This window comes from Coptis chinensis, chromosome 2, assembly GCF_015680905.1.
Source record: "Coptis chinensis isolate HL-2020 chromosome 2, ASM1568090v1, whole genome shotgun sequence".
Classification (NCBI taxonomy): domain Eukaryota; kingdom Viridiplantae; phylum Streptophyta; class Magnoliopsida; order Ranunculales; family Ranunculaceae; genus Coptis; species Coptis chinensis.
In genome coordinates, this window is record NC_141457.1 from 98,128,093 (window position 1) to 98,146,769 (window position 18,677).

Genomic DNA, 18,677 nt, shown 5'->3' on the forward strand with positions numbered 1-18,677 from the left:
ATGCTCATAAGAGATTTCAGTGCGCCACATCAGCAGTATTTTTAAGTTGGTACACAAAATTAATTAAAAATTAGGACAATATTTTAATTAATTGCAAGTCAGTCCCTACTACAAATTATATCTAATGTTGGATTTGCTCGAGATTCTCTAAATATTCTCGAGATACAAATTATAAGAACAAAACAATTACACGCCTAATCTCTAAACCGATTCGCGATAGCTACGAATCATTCAAACATAAAATTTGAATCTTAAAAAAAAAACCTCCTCCACTTTAACTTTAACTAGGAATCCCAAAAATCCCAAACTTTAACTTTAACTAGGAATCCCAAAAACCCAAAATACGTTGGACTACTATTAACCAAATAAATAAAAACACTCAAAATCCAAAACCCACGAGTTCTCAACCTCAACAAAATGAAGAGTTCTCTCTCTCGCCGTTCTCAGCCTGTAAATTTCAGCAACAGAATCAGCTACTTGCTCAAACAAATGCACAGATAACAATAGTTAGTATGCTTTTACCCGTTCTTTTTACTATATGTGTTGGATTACTATGTTTTGGGTGTGGCGTAGTTGACGATGGATGTAACTCTACTTTTTATTTGATTTTGCAGGAACGCACTCGTGATAAAGACAGGGTAAGCATTTAATTGCCCGAGTCCACGTACGTGTTAATGTTCTAATTTCTCTTTCTTTGGATTACATGCTTTTAAGAGATGGGTTTATTAATTTTGTATTTTTCATTTACAGATAAAAGTTCTCCAAAGATGAGCTTGGCAGAAAGGAGCTTTGCTTATAATAAAGGATGTGGAACTTCAGTCATTGGTCTTGCTTATTATACCCTTCTGTTTGATGATTTTGATGATCACTGCCAATATGAAACTAGAAAAAAAATAGGTTGAAAGTAGAAAAACTACTAAAATATATGAAGTCTTGGCTCATTTTAGAAACAGATATGATAAAGAGGATTATGCGAGATAGATTTAAGGCCAAAATACTGATGGTAAGTTAGAAATATATCCAAAAATGTTCCACTCTGGCCCACAGTAAAGATTTTCTCATTATAATTAGAATCACATATTAGAATCAGAGAATAATAAATACTCGAGAATTATGTGTTCGAGCCTTATTAATGCTGATGAACTCCCTTATAAAAGCAAAGAGTACATCTAGCATTGCCACAAAACATAACCAAAACGCAAAAACAAAAAGGATTTCGGTTTTGTTCGTTTGATCTTCCACTTACTAACCAATATAACATAACTTATGACTTTTGATTTGTCTTGGTTAGAGAAGAGGAAGAGATAATGAGTTCAAGCTTAACTCTTCTCCTATGGGTTTGTTTGGCCTTTCACTTTGCATTGGTACAAAGAGCTAGACCCTATACCAAAGTTTCGATGTGAGGAAGTATGGTGTTGTGGGCAATGGTAAAATAGACTGCAAAGAAGGTTAGTAGTTTTTTACTCTATTTCTTTTACTTTTTCGTTTCATTGAGTCTTTGGAAGCCTAGAACCAGTGTAGGCACTCACCCCCTTGGGTAAGGCCCAAGATTTTTGCCCTACAAGTCGGGGAATAACTATAACCAATGACCTTCAAGGATGAGTTTTATATATAATGAGTTTTATACCTACAAAATCGCATTTTGTGTGTTTTGTGTTATATACTAGGCCTTTGTAAAAGCTTGGGAAGAGGCATGTGCATGGGAGGGAGATGCAATTGTTTTAAGCTCCTAATTTTACCCCTACTTTTGCAGGTTTGCTCATTATCTTTTATATCTTATTTCCCCTTTTGGGTGTAGTACCTTTCTAAATTATAGAACTCAATCCTTAGCATTTGGCAACCGAAAGTTTTTGAGGATGTTATTTGTATTTTGTATCGTGCGGGGGATGAATATAGTGTTAGTTGTGTCGCGTGTAGAATAGTTTGTAACATATAACTTCCACAAACTTAAGACCATTATGAAATATCCGAGATTTTAGTGACAAGATTGGACTCCACCGGGCATATTTATGGTTATCTAAATTTTCTTTTCCCCGTTTCTAAACTTTGTTAAAGATATGTAAGTATGGTTTGATCACCTTCGTTGGACACTTGGACTACCCTATCTAGGCTTCTTTTACTTGCAAACCAATTGCTTGAAGTCGCATCCGATTAAAGAGATGAAATCATGAAATTAGTTATGGATGCCGTTTAAATATTTGTTTATGTTTTATGCTTTGATTGAAAACTAAATTCAGCCAGGTTGTTGTGCAGTCCATTCTTGTGGGAATAATCAACACCGGATTTCAAAATCAAATTGGATATTCTTAGCATCACGCCACTCAAGAATTGAATTTTCAGCTACAAAGAAACACATTATGGAAGAAAGTTCACTCTGTCAGGGATTCTTTGCCAGCCAAGGTGGGGACGGTCGTGTAACAATTTTCATCGGGGACAAAAATGCAAGTATCAAGTAGTCAAGTTTCAGGTTGAAGGGATAGTTAAGGCCAACTAATCTTTTAATCGGGTGATGGTTGGATTAAGTTTCAATATATCGAAAGAATGACAATTGATGGAGGGGGCACATTCAATGGCCAAGGAGCTTTGGCGTGGAAGCACAACGATTACATCAAGAATCCACATTGCAAAATTCTTACTGTAAGGCCTTTATTTGTATTTCGTATTTTTTGTCAAATATATATATTTCAGATTTGCTTCTTATGTTGTCTAATTTTTTATAATCATTGTTTAATTAAATATAGGTACTTGATAGTCCCATTCACTATAATCATCACATTTTTTTTTATCACTCCCATTACATTATTGGTCATTTGGTTGTTCCTAAATGTCTTGCATGGAAACTAATTGACTTAGTTGATATGGTTTTACAGCTTATGACAAGTGCACCTGTATAACTTGGTCCAATGGAGGTTGTGCATTACTATAGGTATAATTTAATATGTATTGAAGTAATGAGTCTATTTCTTTGATGTTAGTAGATGTCTAGGACTACGTCGATCAACACAAGGTAGTAAGTGCACACAAGGACAAAGCATATTGGAGGTTTACTTGGTGGTTGGACTGTTGAGTTGTGCACATTGGTATGCTACTGTACTAAGCCAGAATGAGTCTTTGCTACTGTATTATTAACACATTGCTACACAAAGCCCCAATCGATTGGTGAGGCAGATAAAAAAAAAATAGAAGAGAAGGTATCATCAATTTTGCTTCAGTAAAGTGGCAGAGTGATATGAATGTTTTAACCATTTTGTTAGGTGATATACAACACACGGAAGCGTAATGTGCTTAGGTCTGTAATTCGTTGTTTTTATTTAGTGCTTCACAGGTAAGGTGTTAGCTAGAGTCATCGGATATAGGGGCTACTGGTAACATATCTTTTCTCCAAGAGTGAAGGTACGGTCTGATCAATAACTATTTAATTTCCTTTCTAAATATTTATTGTCTATTTCCTTTTTAACTTTGGTTATGTGTAACGCCCGTATTTTTTTAATACGTATTTTTATAATTATTAATTAATTAAATTATTTATTTTCAAAATTCATCGGACTGGACTCGGAATACGTGGGCCTAGTTTTGGGCCCGAGTCTGCGTTGGACTTGGGTTTCGGACCCAAGTATATAAACACTTTTTCTAGAAAATAGGGTTCAGAGAATAATAAAATAATTAAAAATGGAGGCAGAGATAAAAGCTGGTTTGCTGGAGCGTTGGAGCGCGACGAATCGGGCTAGGAGGATTCGTCGAGCTGTTCATACAGGTGAGTAGCTATTTGGCTATTTCACCGGATTTGTAGTTTACATACATCGGGCGATAATCTTGTTTCGCTTTTATAATCGCTCATTATCCCGTTGTATTGGAATTAAATGCTATTTGTGTTATTAAATTTTATTAAATTCGATTTGAATTTAACTGTTAAACCGTTGAAACTTCGGAAACTTCGACATTTCAACCGCAAAAGTCGATGGGCGTTAATGGCGCAGAAAGCCGATACCAAGAATCGCCAATTACCATTTTATGTAACCGGTAGTGTTGTTTTTATTTTGTTGTTGGTGTTGATGGCGAGTGGTTGGTAATCTTGTCGGAAGTGGTAGAAGCCGTTAATGGCGCTACATTTAGGGTTTTGAAATTAGCGATGGCGGTGGTTGAATTGTGTTTTTGGGGTTTGATTGGTTGTGGTGTTTTGTGGTGATGTGGGGATGTTGTTTAGTGTTGATTGTAGTGTGTGAGGCGATAGATAAGAGAGCCGAAGCTCTGTTAATGGGCGGCATCCCACATCCTTCCTCGATAATAATTCGAACGTTTGGATGGATTGTGTTGGTGTTTTAGGATTGATTGTTGGGGTATTGGTGGAGTGATGAGGTCGCCGAGTGGAGGTGTAAGAGCCATTAATGGAGGCGAAATCGGTTCCGGATCTAGTTTGGTGGTGTTGGATTTAAGGATTTGAGATTTTTGTGTTTGTTAAAGTTGTAGGGATGGTTATGAGGATCAAAACCGTGTGTTTAAATTGGTGGTTGTGTGGAGGTGGTGGTGGCGGATTTTTGAAATCAGCTTGTTGGTGGAAGAGATGATGATGAACGTGATTTCGTTTTGGGCCTTGGGCGAAATGTTTTAATTTTGTTTGGGCTTTAGTTCTATTTTGTTAGTTGGTAAAATTTCAAGGTTTGGTTTGGGCCAAAATTCTATTAATGGCTTGGCGAAATTTCGATGGTGGTTGGCGAAATTTCGGTTTAGTTTTATGTGGGCGAAATCTAATTTAAGTGGTTGGGCCACTTTTCTTTTTGTTTTGAAATTTTTGGACCGAACCACTTAACCTGTTTTGGGCCGATTCGATATAAGTTTTGGGCCCGCTTCTAGTATTGCTTGGGACCACCCATAGGACTAAAATATATCCAATTAGGTCTTCCATGTTTAGACTTTTCGGGTCTAAGGTTTGGGCTTGGCGGTTAGGTCCGAACCATGACCTTAGTCATGAGTCCACGAAACCATGCACCATTGACCTTAGCCATGAACCCGTTCGAACACCTGAAACGCAAATTTGACTTTTGACAATGACAGTTTGACTATGACCCTGAACCTGTCGAACATGGAAACGACAGTTTGACTTTGACCAGGACAGTTTGACTTTGACCATGACATGTTGACTTTGACCAGGACCGTTTGACTTTGACCATAACATGTTGACTTTGACTAGGACAGTTTGACTTTGACCTTTGACCATGGACCGGTTGACTTTCACCTTTGACTTTGATGATGACGGTTTGACTTTGACCATGACATGTTGAGTTTGACCTTGACCATGAGGTGTTGACCTTTGTGGATTGACCGACTGACTTTGGTTTGGCCGATTGACTCGACCGACCGTCGTGAATGTGGACTTTTCTAATTTTTCACATATTTGATTATATGGATAAATATAGTAATAAAATATTGTTGAGATTGTATAACTTGGTTGGTCATTATCTAATTTAGATTTGGCGTGAGTAGTGTGTAAAAGCATATATATATTGGGCTTTGATTGTGGATCGCTGATTTGTTTATTAGTCTTCACGTTTTATGTGTATATTATATGGACACATATAGTAATAAAATCTTTGTGGAAACTTGTATAATTTGGTGGTCATTATCTAAGAAAGATTTGACCTTGATGTTGTGTATTTTTGACACGCGTGACGATATTGAGATATAAGATGTTGATATATAAGATGTTGAGATATAAGATGTTGATATATAAGATGTTGTATATATATGAGATGTTGATTGACCCATGTATGTTGGGCAATGTCGTAGCGAATAGTGGCTTGAAATATAAGATGTTGATATATAAGATGTTGTATATATATGAGATGTTGATTGACCCATGTGTTGGGCAATCGTAATTTAATAGTGGCTTGAGATATAAGATGTTGATATATAAGATGTTGTATATATATATGAGATGTTGATTGACCCATGTGTTGGGCAATCGTAGCCGAATAGTGGCTTGAGATATAAGATGTTGATATATAAGATGTTGTATATATATGAGATGTTGATTGACCCATGTGTTGGGCAATCGTAGCCGAATAGTGGCTTGAGATATAAGATGTTGATATATAAGATGTTGAGATATAAGATGTTGATATATAAGATGTTGATTATTCCGTTCGCAATACTTTATGCCGAATAGTGGCATTACTTATATAATTGCTTCCGTGTGAGGATTTACCTGGTGTGCGGCATCCCGCTCAGGGTGGTTACGCACGGAGTGGTACGTTATATAAGGGGAGGCATGTGGATGTACATGTTCGGCGTTGGGTTGCGATTGTGGTAGCCGGAAACTAGGTAAGACATAGATACGACGCGTGATTTTAGGGACACACAAAGAAAGCCCGAATAATCTAATTATGGTAATATGTTTGGTTGGTTATTTGTTTAGTTAGAACCTAAGACGCCTCGATGGAGGAACTACATGCCTTATTTATGATGTGTATAGTTTGTTGTGTGGTTAGTGAGAAGTTAAGGCGCCTCAGTGGAGGAACTATGTAACGCCCGTATTTTTTTAAATACGTATTTTCTATTTATTAATTAATTAAATTATTTATTTTCAAAATTCGTTGGACCGGACTCGGGATACGTGGGCCTGGTTTTTGGGCCCGAGTCTGTGTTGGGCTTGGGTTTCGGACCCAAGTATATAAACACATTTTTCTAGAAAATAGGGTTCAGAGAAAGAATAAAATATTAAAAAATGGAGGCGAGAGAAGCCGGGTTTGTGGAGAGGTGGGAGCCGACGGCTCGAACTTCGGAGAAACTTCGGAGGAGTCATTCATACCGGTGAGTAGATTTTATCTCTCACCACTACTAGAACTATGATTATCATCGGTTTAGAATTTATGAATTTTCGGTCCATATAAACCGCTTTTTTTGTGCGTAGTTACTTTTTTCTAGTTAGCGTGAATAAGAAAAAAAAAGAAATAAGCTTTTACCGTTCAATATTTCGGCCCGCTTTTGTCTAGTTCATTCTCAAGGCATGGGTCTAATAGTTACAATGTTCCCGGTGCCGTATGGGGTGATGGAGGATTGAAACTCCAAGTTTTAAGAGATCTGCCGCTCTCTAAAGTGATTATGGCCGACAAATGAGCCCGGCGTCAACAACAAAAAATCGTTGGGTTTATTGCTTTAGGTGCGGTGATGTGATTTGTTTTGGTTGGTGGAGTGTTGGTTTGTTGTGGGTGGGTTTTATTGGTTTTGGTGGTTGAACGGTGGAGGGAGGCGCCAATGGCGTTAATGCCATTATTGTGATAATCGAGGGTGTCGCGTTTTTATTTGTAATTTTCGGTGTTTGAACTGTGTTTTTTGGTTGTGGGTTGTTTGATGATGTTGGGTGGTAGTGGGGATGGTTGGGTCGCCGACAGAGCTAGGTGGAAGCCATTAATGGTGGTCTAATATTCTCGATCTAGTTTGATGAGGTTGGATGGAACAATTTGGCGTTTTCGCTTTCATTAATGTTAGAGGGTTTTTGTTTGGGAGTCTAACCGATTTAATGGAATGGGAGATGGTGGTGGCTAGAGACCGCGAAATGGTAGAGAGAGCGGGGAAGACGACCGATCTTTCTCTTGGGCTTGGGCCTATTTGGTTGGGCCAAAATGTTATTTGTATGTTAGGCGGATTCTATTTTAGTTGATGGGCCATTTTTTTTTAGTCTTTGGGGCCATTTCATTTTAAGTGTGTTGGGCCCATTTCCTTTTAAGTTGTTTTGGGCGGATTAATCCTTTTGTATTTTTGGACCAGGTTTAACTTAAGTTTTGGGACCGGCCTAATATTAGTCTATGGCCCGTTTCATTTGTATTTTTTAGACCGAACCCTTTAACCTGTTTTGGGCCCGCTTTAATATTGCTTGGCATCCATAGACTTAAAATAGATCCAATAGGTCGCAAAAATAAATAAGTGGACTTTTAGACTTTCGTTCTAAGGTTTTGGGCTTGGCCATTGGGTCCAAACCAGACCGTGGTCATGAACCCCGAGACTCCTTTCTTAGCCATGAACCATACGGCTATGACTCCCTGAACAAACACCCGAAACGCCTAATTTGACTTTGGACGGCCGACTTTGACCTTTGACCATGACATGTTGACTTTGACCATGACAGTTTGACTTTGACCATGACATGTTGACTTTGACTTTGACTAGGACAGTTTGACTTTGACCATGACATGTTGACTTTGACCAGGACAGTTTGACTTTGACCATGACATGTTGACTTTGACTTTGACCAGGACAGTTTGACTTTGACTAGGACATGTTGACTTTGACCAGGACATGTTGAGTTTGACCTTGACCACGAGGTGTTGACCTTTGACCGTTGGCTGTTGACTTTGACCGTTGACTTTGACTGTGAAATGTTGACTTTTCCAGTTTTTCATATGTTTGTTTATATGGATATATATAGTAATAAAATATTGTCCATATTGTATAACTTTGTGTGTCATTATCTAATTTAGATTTGACGTGAGTAGTGTGTAAAGCATATATATATATTGGGCTTCGACGCGACCGCTTTATTTGTCTACGCTTTTGTGTATATATTATATGGACACATAGTAATAAAATGCCGTGGAAGCTCAGATATTGGGTTGTCATTATCTAAGAAAGATTTGATGCCGATGTCAGTGTGTATTTTTGACGCGGACGATATTGAGATGTTAGGAGACATTATATTCTAATACGCTTATAAAATGTATATGATACGTTGAAGCATTATGACATGATATCATATGTTGGATATTTATATTAATGCAATATCTTGGAAAAATGTATATACACTCCATTATTTTATATGTGAGATGCTAATATAGCATTGGTGAATATTTGCCCACCTGTGAGTGGTGTAGTCTGATAAGATATTGGCACGTGAAAGTATGAAATATGGTTATGAGATATATTGAGATATTTCTAGAGATTGTGGCTTAGTGCAATAAGGTAATTGACCTGCACGCGATATATAGAAATGTTTATGAGTCATAGATGTATGACACCAATAAATTACGAACGAAAATCCTAGAACCCCACTACCACAACTCATGTGATTGGCCCTTCCGGGCGCTTCGCTTAAAATTTAATGGCCTTTACTTTGCCCCCTTCCGGCGCGCTTCAGCTTAATCCGAATGGCCTTCGGCGGCTCCCCGGCGAAAAGAATAGTGGCTTGATTATTCCGCTCGCAAAATAGAACGATGATCGCTTAATATTTTTATGCCGAATAGTGGCGGTTTTACATAGATTTGGCTTCCGTGTGAGGATTTACCCGGTGTGCGCATCCCGGCCAGGTGGTTACGCACGAGTGGCTCATTATGTAAGGGGAGGCATGTGGATGTACATGTTCGGGGTTGGTCGATTGTGGTAGCCGGAAACTAGGTAAGACATAGATACGACGCGATTTTAGGGACACAAAGAAAGCCCGAAATAATCTAATTATGGTAATATGTTGGTAAATGATATATCTCTAGATAGATGATTTGTATATGGTTGGTCGGTTATAGCTTAGTTAGAACCTAAAGCTTTCGATGGAGGAACTACATGCCTTATTTATTATGAGTATAGTTTGTTGTGTGGTTAGTGGGAAGTTAAAGGCCGATTGGAGGAACTACCGCCTAGATTAGTGTATTCTTAAGAATGTTAAAAGCGCTTCGATTGGAGGAACTAACTGCCATGGATTGTGTATATATATGTATATTATATGTTGTATTTTAGGACTACTCACACCAAAGATTTTATAATGTCAATTGACCCGATTTGCATGTTTGTTTATCGGGTGTGTTCATTCAATGAACATAGTTGATAAGTTTTGACAGTTTAGTGTTGTCAAGAAGGTTACGCTGGCGCTTGTGGTTTGCATTAAGCGCTACATCTCCTGGATACGTTTTGTTTTTCCCCGAGGTGATATAGCTTTTCACCTAGACAATGTTTTTGTATTCTCATTTGTATATTTTAATTAAAGAGTTATTGAAAAGATATTTGTAACCTAATCTTAATTGGGAATTTTTGTAATGAAGATGACTTATGTATAATTGAAATTTTATATGGTTTTAATTATCCGCATATTTTAAACCGTTTATGGGCTTTTGGAAGTGGAGAGGCCACACCCTCTGGAGATCGAAGAGTCGGGAACAAATAATGTTTTTTCAATTTCCAATTCAAATTCGGTGTGACAAACTACCGCCTTTAATTATTGTACTTGAGTATGTTATATTAGTCGCCGAAAGTTAAGGCTTCTGGGAGGAACTAACTTAGGGATTGGTATATATATGTATAATTATATGTTGTATTTTAGGGTTACTCACACCAAAGATTTTTATAATGTCAACCGATTTGCATGTTTGTTTATCTAGGTGTGTTCATTCAATGAACATAGTTGATAAGTTTTGACAGTTTAGTGTCAAGAAGAAGGTTGGTCAGCTGCTTGTGGTTTGCATTAAGCGTTACATCTCCTGATACGCTTTTGTTTTTCCCTCGAGGTGATATAGCTTTTCAGTCTAGACAATGTTTTTGTATTCTCATTTGTATATTTTAATTAAAGAGTTATTGAAAAGAGATTTGTAACCTAATCTTAATTGGGAATTTTTGTAATGAAGAGGACCTATGTATAATTGAAATTTTTATTGGTCTTTAATTATCCGCATATTTTAAACCTGCTTATGGGGTTTTGAAGAAGGGAGAGCTGGCCACACCTCTAAGTCAAGAAGAGTCGGGAACAAATAATGTTTTTCCGAATTCTGTCGAAATTCGGGGTGTGACATTATGTTTTAAATTGGCATTTTAAAGTGGATATTTAGCTCAATGGAAGAGCACTTGAATGTGAAATACATCCCAAGAGATGGTGGTTCAAATCCACCAAGATCATGTGCTATTGCCCATAATTTGAGTAGTATATTAAGTAAGATTCGTCAGTGGTTTTTAACGGATATTATATAGTTATTATTCCTTTAGATTGTTGTAATGTGAGGTTCAACTGATTTTTTTTTTTTTTTTTTTTTTTTAGAAAATTTCAGATTTCTCTTTTTCTTCTTTTTTTAAACTATAAAGGTTCCCCAATTATCTATCATTCCATCTCACTGTTTTTCTTCCCGTTTTTTACATTCCCATGTCGCCAAAATGGACTAAGCCAGTTAGGTATAGTTGACTCTAATAATTTTATAAAAATTAAGCCCAAAATACAGGTAAACCCAAACGTTTAAAGCATACAATGAAAAGCATACAATGAAACAATCCCGGCATGGCCGGGTGAATTGCTAGTTGTATGATTTGTAATAAGGAATTAGTTTATACAAATCACCTATTTTTTAGCAATTTTTTTTTTATTTGATATAATATATAAGAATTGGAACACTAAAAGTGTTTGATTCGTAATAGGAAATTACCTTTTACGAAACACCAATTTTTTAGCAATTTTTTTTTTATTTGATCAAATATATAAAAATTGTAAATACTCTCAAACTCTCCAAATATAAGGATTATAAATACACTCAAACTCTTTAAAGAGGTTCCATGTACGTGGGATTGTAGGCTATTAGAAAATACTATCTATCATATTAGAGTGCCACGGGATAGAGAAAAGGTTAACTCTCGTATTAGAGTGCCACATAGAAGAGAGAAAATCCTCTTTTAAAGGTATCTGCTTTAGTATATAACGGGATAGAGAAAAGGCTAACTCTCATATTAGAGTGCCACATAGGAGAGAGAAAATCATCTTTTAAAGGTCTCTGTTTTAGTATATAGACTAGATTTTGGACCCGGGCATATGCCCGGGATCGATTAAATATTTTGTGTGCTAAAAAGACTTTACAAAATATCCACACAAATTTTCGAATCAGAATATATTTTTATTGAAAATAAACCGAAATACGTTAATGAGCAGTGATTATGGTGTATAAGTACTTGGGAACTAAGGGATCAAATTGAGATAGCCTATTCACTTTGTGGTTTATGATATTAATCCATAATTTTCAAATAGAATTATCTTAAACTCGATCTAACTTATATAATATTTTTCTTAGATTTATGGTGATTTAGCGGCAAATTTTCGAATCAGATTATATTTTTATTGAAAATAAACCGAAATACGTTAATGAGCAGCGATTATGGTGCATAAGTACTTGGAAACTAAGGGATCAAATTAAGATAGCCACTTTACTTTGTGGTTTAGGATATTAATCCGTAATTTTCAAATGAAATTATCTTAAACTCGATCATAATAGTTCTATTAGATTTATGGTGATTTAGCGGTAAATCATCACCGCTCGGTTTACGTACTAATGTGTACAAATCACTAAAACAGATTGATTATTTTCTTATCTTCAAAGAATACACTACTCCCACTTGAAAAGATTTATCACATGAATGTGTCTTACGAACGGGTGCCGTTATATTAAATTATTCTAAAAAATATTAGTAACTATGCACAGCTATGAGATATGAAAATTATATTAATTACTCATTTAAATTTTTTGCACCACACTCTATAAAAAGGAAGCATCAAACCTTGATAAAACTCATCGACTTCTTTTTATTGTTAGGTTTAACAATAGAAGTTTGATTGGAGTTTTGTAAGAATGCCCAATGTGGCGAAGATAATATTGAAGATACTTGAATAACAATGCATTCCCTATCACAATAAAAGATTTATGACAAACACTACTTAAAATGCAAAATTATATTTGTCGAGACATTTATTCCCCATACATATAATACAAATATGTTTTAGGGTTATTAGTTCAATGCATTTGCATCAAGTTTATGATTTTCCATTAATTATTCTTTGAGGTTAGTTTAATGTAGACGCTGCATCCAGCTTCCAATTTCTCATTAATTATTCTTTGAGGTTAGTTCAATGCAGGTTGCATCAAGTTTCCAATTTTCCGCAATTATTATTTGAGATTAGTTCAAAGCAATTGCATCCACTTTATGATTTCCGCTAATTATTCATTAAGGTTAATTTAGTACGCTTGCATCCAATTTTCGATATTTCGTTAATTAGTATTTGAGATTAGTTCATTGCATTTGCATCCGTGTTCCAATCTCCGCTAATTACTCTTTGAGGTTAGTTCAATACATCTCAGATCCATTTTCTCGATTTCACAATTGTTTTTCTAGGTTAGTTCAATAGTTTACAATTTCTAGACAATTTGCATACATGTAAGAGTCTGTTTTTATAAACTCAATTTCATTTTGGGTTCCTAATTAGTCGTAATTACCCGTGTGAGAAGGTTAAAAAAACGGACATTTATGCTTTGAGGTCAGTGCGATGCAGTTACATCCGACTTCCGATTTTCGGTTAACTATTTTTTGAGGTTATTTCAATGCATTTGTATCAAAACTTTGATTTCTCGTTAGTTAATATATGATTTTAGTTTAATGCAGTTGCATCAAGTTTTTGATTTTCTGTTAATTATTCTTTGAGGTTAGTTCAATGCAGTTGCATCCAATTTCTGATTTTCTGTTAATTGTTCTTTGAGGTTAGTTCAATGCATTTGCATCAAGTTTTCGATTTTTCGTTAATTATTATTTTTAGGTTAGTTCAATGCAGTTACATCAAATTTATAATTTCTCATTAATTATTCATTTAGGTTAGTTCAGTGCAGTTTCATCCATTTTTCAATGTTTCGTTAATTAGTCTTTGAGATTAGTTCATTGCATTTGGATCCAGTTTTCGATTTTCCGTTAATAACTCTATAAGGTTAGTTCAATACATCATCTAGTTTCTGATTATTTATGCTTTGAGGTTAGTTCGATGCAATTATATCCGATTTCTGATTTCCCGTTAATTATTCTTTGAGATTATTTCAATGCATTTGCATTTAGTTTTTTTATTTCCCACCAATTATTCCATAAGGTTAGCTCAATGCAATTGCATTCGATTTTTGATTTTATGTTAATTATTTTTGAGTTTAGTTCAGTGCATTTGCATCAAGTTTTGTGTTTCCCATTAATTATTATCTGAGGTTTGTTTGATGTATTTGCATACCGTTTTCGATTTCCCGTTAAATATTTTTCAAGGATTTGTATCCAATTTATAATTTCCCGTTAGTTATTATCTGACGTTAGTTTAATGCAATTGCATTCAGTTTCCGATTTCTAGTTAATTACTTCTTGAGTTTAATTTATTGCATTTGCATAAGGCTCAGTTATGTATTTGAATCCAGTTTCCGATTTCTTTTTAATTATCCAATGTGGTGTGTAATACCAACTTCTACTATCCATCTATAGTGTCCTTGCAAACACATGACATAAAAAGTAAATTATGCTTGATTTACTATGTGGGATCATCGAAGATTATCCAGCCCTCGATTTTCCATTAATTATTTTTAAATTATGCATGACTCACTATGTGGAATCTTCAAAAATTATCTACGAACGGGTGTTGTTATATTAATTATTCTGAAAAATATTTGCAAATATGCATAAATATATATATTATATATTGATCACTCAACCAAATTTCTTATAAAGTGAAAACCTTACTCTCCATTAAAAAAAAAACTCACCTTTGATAAAACCCTTCAACTTCATTTTATTCTTTATTAAAATAAGTTTGATTGAAGTTTTGTGAGATTGCCTAATAAGGAGAAATTCATATATATTGAAGCTACTTGAATAGCAAGGAGTTCCCAATCATATGGAAAGAGATAAAATAAACACCATTTTAAATGCAAAACTATATTTATCGAGACATTCCTACAATATATAACCCAACTATGTTTTAAGGTTAGTTCAATGCATTTGTATCCAGTTTATGATTTTCCGTTATTTATATTTTGAGGTTAGTTTCAATGCAGTTGTATCCAATTTCCAATTCCCGTTATTTATTTTTTGAGATCAGTTCAATGCAGTTGCATCCAGTTTATGATCTCTTGTTAATTATTCTTTTCGGTTAATTCAATACATTTGCATCCAATTTCCAATTTTCTGTTAATTTTTCAATGAGGTCAGTTCAATGCATTTGCATCTAGTTTCTGATTTCTCGTTAATTATTCTGTGAGATTAGTTTAATGCATTTGCATACAGTTTTCGATTTATCGTTTATTATTTGATAAAGTTGCATTTGCATATAGTTTCTGATTTCCTGTTAATTATTGTTTGAGGTTAGTTAAATTAATTTGCATTCAGTTTCCGATTTCCTGTTAATTATTTCTTGAGGTAAGTTCAATGCATTTGCATCCAGTTTATTTTTTGAGATTAGTTCAGTGCAGTTGCATCCGGTTTCCGATTTCCCGTTAATTATTTTTTAAGATTAGTTCCACGCATTTGCATAATGTTTCCAATTTATAATTAATTTTTCTTTGAGGTTAGTTCAATGCAGTTGCATCCAGTTTTTGATTTCCCGTTAATTTAATTTTTGAGGGTTAGCTCAATGCATTTGCATCCAGTTTCCGATTTTCCGACAATTATTTTTTCATGTTAGTTTGATTACTTTGATATATTTGCATCCAAGTTTTGATTTTATGTTAATTATTCTTTGAGGTTAGTTTAACGCAGTTGTAACCATATTCCAATTTTATATTAATTACTTTTTAAGATTAGTTTAATGCTTGCATTTGCATCCAATTTCTGATTTCCCGTTAAATATTATTTGAGGTTAGTTCGATGTATTTGCATCCAGTTTTCGGTTCCCCATCAATTGTTTTTTGACGTTAGTTTCATTCGGCATTATATATATTTAAAAATATTTGTCATTATTGCTTTGCCGTTATTTTTTTTTCCTATTTACTATTATATATTTTGTGATGTTATTTTTTGTATAATTATTTTTAACTATGTTTTGAGACCGTGTTAAGGATATATTCGAAATAAGTCGGTGTTTTATCATAAACACTAAAATTGTATGATTTGTAATAGAAAATTAGTTTCTACAAAATCACATATTTTTTAGCAATTTTTTTTATTTGATCAAATATATAAGAATTGGAACACTAAAAGTGTTTGATTCGTAATATGAAATTACCTTTTACAAATCACCTATTTTTTAGCATTTTTTTTTTATTTGATCAAATATATAAAAATTGAAAATACACTCAAACTCTCCAAATATAAGAATTAGAAATATACTCAAACTCTCCAAAGAGGTTCCATATACATGGGATTGTAGGCTATTAGAAAAGACTATCTTTCATATTAGAGTGCCACATAGGAGAGAAAAAAAACTAACTCTCATATTAGAGTGCCACATAGGAGAGAGAAAATCCTCCATTAGAGGTCTCTGTTTTAGTATATAGATAGTAGATAGTACATTTCGCATATATCCACCGACTTTGGATATTTACTACTGATATGTACCGAAAGATAAACCATTAAATTCAGGAATGAATCAATTATTCTCAAAATAAACCACAAATGGGTAATAACAAATCCAATTACATAATAAATAAATAAATGACGATTTGCTAAATATATAAAAGATTTACACTTGATATTTATAAAAGTAGTAATTACATCATATGATGAATCCCACATAAAAAAACTTGCCGGATTCACAATTATTACAGGAAAGTGGGGCATTCTTTTTCTAGCCTCAAGCAAATGAAGATACTGATTCACAATTATGTATTTTCTCTCAACTCTTGCCCAAGTAACTTGTCGGGCTCCCTAGTACTCATGCCGAACCTTACCCACTTGTGACTTGTGAGATCAACCGCATTCCCACGTGAGTTCTTTTTATGGTACTTCAGTTATTCAAGTAGATGCTCATGAGACAACAAATGCAACGATTACAGAGATATCATCAATTTTCCCACCACAAAGGTTTGGACTCGGGCCTTTTCGAACTTCCATTGAAAATGGAGTTTTTCTGAATCGGTCGAAAGAATTATATAATGCGAGGTAAGCTATAGTGCAAGCAATCTCATCAGCCTTTTGTCCGCTTTGTGATTCCCCTCGTTCACCATCTCTTCAATCTCGAATCAAACACATTGTCAAACAAGCCATCCGGAACCAACAATTATAACATCACCGTCCTCTATTGGAACCTCTAGTACCTATATGTAAGGATTATATAAAGGATTAGTAGATTTTGGACCCGGGCATACGCCCGGGATCTATTAAATATTTTGTGTGCTGAAAAAGCTTTACAAAATGTCTCGCATTAAATTATCGAATCGAATATATTTTTATTGAAAATAAACCCAAATATCGCTAATGACCAAAGCTGATTATGGTACATAAGAACTTGGAAACTAAGGGATCAAATTGAGATAGCCTCTTCACTTTGTGGTTTAGGATATTAATCCGTAATTTTCAAATAGAATTATCTTATACTCGATCTAGTTTATATAATAGTTTTCTTAGATTTATAGTGATTTAGCAACAAATTTTCGAATCAGAATATATTTTTATTGAAAATAAACCGAAATATGTTAATGAGCAGCGATTATGGTGCATAAGTACTTGGAAACTAATAGATCAAATTGAGATAGCATATTCACTTTGTGGTTTAGGATATTAATCCGTAATTTTCAAATAGAATTATCTTAAACTCGATCTAGCTTGTATAATGGTTTTCTTAGATTTATGGTGATTTAGCGGCAAATTTTTGAATAATAATATATTTTTATTGAAAATAAACCGAAATAGCTTAATGAGCAACAATTATGGTGCATAAGTACTTGGAAACTAAGGGATCAAATTGAGATAGTCTCTTCACTTTGTGGTTTAGAATATTAATCCGTAATTTTCAAATTATCTTAAACTCGATCTAGCTTATATAATAGTTTTATTAGATTTATGGTGATTTAGCTGTAAATCATCACCGCTCGGGCTTTACTAATGTGTACAAATCAATCAAAACAGATTGATTGTTTCCATATCCTCAAAGAATACACTACTCCCACTTAAAAAGATTATCACATGAACGTGTCCTACTTAACGGGTGCCGTTATATTAAATTATTCTAAAAAAATATTAGCAATTATGCATAGCTATGAGATATGAAAATTATATTAATTACTCATTTAAATTTCTTGCACCACTCTCTATAAAAAAGAAGCACCAAACCTTGATAAAACTTATCGACTTCTTTTTATTGTTAGGTTTAATAATAGAAGTTTGATTGAAGTTTTGTGAGAATACCTAATGTGGCGAAGATAATATTGAAGCTACTTGAATAGCAAGGCATTCCCAATCACAATAAAATAATTATAATAAACACTACTTAAAATGCAGAACTATATTTGTTGAGACATTTATTCCCTCTACACATAATACAAATATATTTTAGGGTTATTAGTCCAATGCATTTGTATCAAGTTTCTGATTTTCCATTAATTATTATTTGAGGTTAGTTTAATGTAGTACGTTGCATCCAGTTAATTGTTGGTTAGTTCGATAGTTTACAATTTCTATACAGTTTGCATACATGTAAGAGTCTGTTTTTATAAACTTACTTTCGTTTTGGGTTCCTAATTATTCGTAATTACTCATGTGAGAAGGCTAAAAAAGTGCACATTTATGCTTTGATCAAGGTCAATGCGATGTAGTTACATCCAACTTCCAATTTCTAGTTAACTATTTTTTTAGGTTATTTCAATGCATTTGCATCCAATTTCTGATTTCCCGCTACTTAATCTCTGATTTTAGTTTAATGCAGTTGCATACAGTTTTTGGTTTTCCGTTAATTATTCTTTGAGGTTAGTTCAATGCAGTTGCATCCAACTTCCGAT

General features: G+C 34.3%; 1 long non-coding RNA gene across 1 annotated transcript; it reads left to right on the forward strand.

The window, feature by feature from the left end:
- The first annotated feature begins 301 nt into the window (after window positions 1-301).
- LOC147519445 (uncharacterized) lies at window positions 302-681 on the forward strand. The gene is made up of 2 exons (XR_015214229.1): window positions 302-506; window positions 615-681. It is a non-coding gene; the product is annotated as an uncharacterized LOC147519445 (long non-coding RNA).
- The last annotated feature ends 17,996 nt before the right edge of the window (window positions 682-18,677 follow it).